The sequence below is a fragment of the Mus caroli genome, unplaced genomic scaffold, assembly GCF_978045245.1.
Source record: "Mus caroli unplaced genomic scaffold, Mus_caroli_1 scaffold_6, whole genome shotgun sequence".
NCBI classification, from domain to species: Eukaryota; Metazoa; Chordata; class Mammalia; order Rodentia; family Muridae; genus Mus; species Mus caroli.
The window spans coordinates 27,981,141-27,984,441 of record NW_028227261.1 but is presented as its reverse complement, the minus strand read 5'-3'; positions in this window follow the sequence as shown (position 1 = coordinate 27,984,441).

The window sequence follows — 3,301 nt, the reverse complement described above, 5'->3', positions numbered from 1 at the left end:
AGAACGCAGCCACTAAAGATGGCAATTAGGGACGGAATAGACAGCCGAGGCTGAAGGAAGACTAGAAGGAATATGTACAAAGCAAAGTGTGCCAAACTCTCTGCCTCTGCTTCTGTCTCCCAAGTGCTGGGATAAAAGGCGTGCGCCACCAACGCCCGGCTGCTACAAGCACTTTCAACCACTAGGCCATCTCTGTGGTCCTTGCTGTCTGTGGTTTTAAAGGCAGATGGGGCAGAACAATTGGGCCTGGAGATCCAATCTTTCTGTTTTTATTTCTTCTTTATGGTGAGGCCTTTTTTCCCAAAAATTCTTTATAATTAAGCCTGTATAGACCCTGAACTAAATAAAGAATTATTTTGAGAGAGGAAGTGATTCGTTCAAGGCTCCGGAGATAAGGAAAAGGAGTGGAGATTAAGCTGGGGTTTGATTCTTGTTTTTGTTCATTTGAGACAGGATCTTAACTATGTATCTCTGGCTGGCCTGGACCTCTATAAATCAGAAAGACTTCAAACTCACGGCGATCCACCTATCTGCCTCCCAAGTGCTGAGGTGAAAGGCTCCCAGACAAGTTGTTTGTTTATGGGAGGCAGGGTTTCAGATATCCTAGACTTGAACTCTAGATTCTCCTTCTTCCACCTCCCCTCTGCTGAGGTTACAGGTGTGCACTATCACACCAGGGGGAGTTTGTTTCTCCAGCAAAAGGGTGTGGTGGGGTAGGGGCAGAGCCCAGTAACCTTTTAATGACAGGGTCAGTTCTATATTGCTGACTAGTATGACCACCACCTTCCAGTGTCTGACTTATAGCTATTGAATGAATAAATGAACAAATAAACAAGCAAACAAATAACAACAGGTCAGTGAGCTCCCTTTTTTAGTGATGAGGACCTTGAAGCACGTGCCTTTTGAATCAAGGAATTTGGGGCTGGTGCTTATTAACCTCCTTATTTTGCATGATAGCATTCCAGTCTTCCACATCAACACACAGAGCCGGGGTTAACGTCCAATCTTGCCAATTCTAACCAAATGCCTGGCCGATAAAGCGAAACAACTCAAAAGTCATATTCTATGACTTGAGGAAAAGGAATACTGTTTAACTTCCTCTGTTATCACAACAATCTACCTCCTTATCTCACCTAGCTCCAAAATCGTTCTGCCCCATCTGTCTTGAAATCCACAGACAGCGGGGCTGGTGAGATGGCTCAGAGGGTAAAGAACACTAACGACTCTTCAGGAGGTCCTGAGTTCAAATCCCAGCAACCACATGGTGGCTCACAACCATTCGTAGTAACTCTCTTCTGGTGTCTAAAGACAGCTACAATGTACTTACATATAATAAATAAATTCTTAAAAAAAACAATCCAACCACAGATAGCAAGGACCAGAGATGGCCCAGTGGTTGAAAGTGCTTGTGGCAGCTAGGCGGAGCAGAGGCAGGCGGATGTCTGAGTTGGAGGCCAGCCTGGTCTACAGAGTGAGTTCCAGGACAGCCAGAGCTACCCAGAGAAACCTTGTCTCGAAAAACAAAAACAAAAACCAACCCTCCCCCCAAGAAACAACAAAAAGAAAGAAAAGAAAAAGAAGAAAAGAGAAAGTGCCTGGAATCTGGTGTACAGAGATCTCAAGCTTCTCAAGTTGCTATCTTCGCTCACGTGCTCTTAACCAAATGTACTCTACACACAAAATAAACAAGCAAACAAACTAGAGTTAGGGATGGTGGCTCACAACCATCGGAAATGAGATCTGATGCCCTCTTCTGGTGTGTCTTACAAATAATAAATTAAATAACACAAGGCCCTGGATTTAGTCCTGAGCTCTGGAAAGAAAAAAAATATGAAAAAGGTAACATTGCATCGCTCTTCTTGTAGCAATTTCCCACGGCCTGCTCTTCACTGCCTTTTCTTCACTTTCAAGGGTCAGAAGCACATTCTGCTAGCCGGCTTCTGAGTTAAGCAACTCCGGCGGCTTTCCTCCTCACGCCCACCTAGTGACCCCAGCAACCATAACTGTCATCTCAGAAGCACCGAGAGCTCCAACACGGTCCCTATTGTGCTTTTTTTTAAAGAAATAAAAATGTAAAAATTACCTTTTGGGGGCTCGCTCAGCGATTCAGAGCACCTGCTGCTCTTTCAGAGGACCAGGTTTGATTCCCAACATGGCTCAGCGATTCAGAGCACCTGCTGTTCTTTCAGAGGAGCAGGTTTGATTCGCAACAGATGGGAATCACAAACCCTTTGCAATGCCAATCTTCAATACCCTCCTCTAACTTCCAAGGGCACCAGGCACACATATGGAGCATATACATAAATAGGCAAAGCGCTCATACACATAAATCTAAAGGAATGTAAAGTTACATTTATTTAATATATGTGTATAGAGAGGCTAAAGGACAACTTATAGCAGTCAGTTCTTCCCTTCCACCGTGTTGGTCCCAGGGATGGAACTTGGGTTGTCAGGATTGGTACAAAGTTCCTTGACCCTCTGACCCATCTTGCCAGCATTCCCTTCCCAGTGTAGCAATATCCTGGCCTGGCACCAACATCCGGGACAGGGCGGGGTGGCAGTGACTACATGCTGGGAGAATCAAGTCATATTCTTCTAGGACAACAGTGTCACCACCTTTTCGAGGATTTAACAATTTTTTTTTTTGTTTGTTTATGTTTTTTTCGAGACAGGGATTCTCTGTGTAGCCCTGGCTATCCTGGAACTCACTCTGTAGACCAGGCTGGCCTTGAACTCAGAAATCCACCTGTTTCTGCCTCCCAAGTGCTGGGATTAAAGGCGTGCGCCACCACTGCCCGGCGAGGATTTTTTTTTTTTAATTTATTATATGTAAGTACACTGTAGCTGTCTTCAGACACACCAGAAGAGGGCGTCAGATCTCATTTCCGATGTTTGTGAGCCACCATGTGGTTGCTGGGATTTGAACTCAGGACCTTAGGAAGAACAGTCGGTGCTCTTAACCACTGAGCCAGCTCTCAGCCCCAGAACTCTTTTTTAATACCAGCTCTAGCATAGCATTCTGTAGCCATGTTACCATGAGCAGATGTTCACCTGTGGGAGTGAACACACACAGCACACGTCTTCATAGGGCTGGGGAGGCCTGCAGTAATAAACACAGCCGCATCTGTACACAATTGCATTCTGTTAGCAGCAGCCACTACAGCCACTGTGGGCTCTGGGGTTCCCCGAGTCTCTCAGCCACTTGAGAAGGAGCGTCACAGAAGCCATCACATGCCTATACCTCTGACTGACTGAAAGGCAGGAACAAGAGAAAGAATCACAGGACACAGGCTTGTTCAGA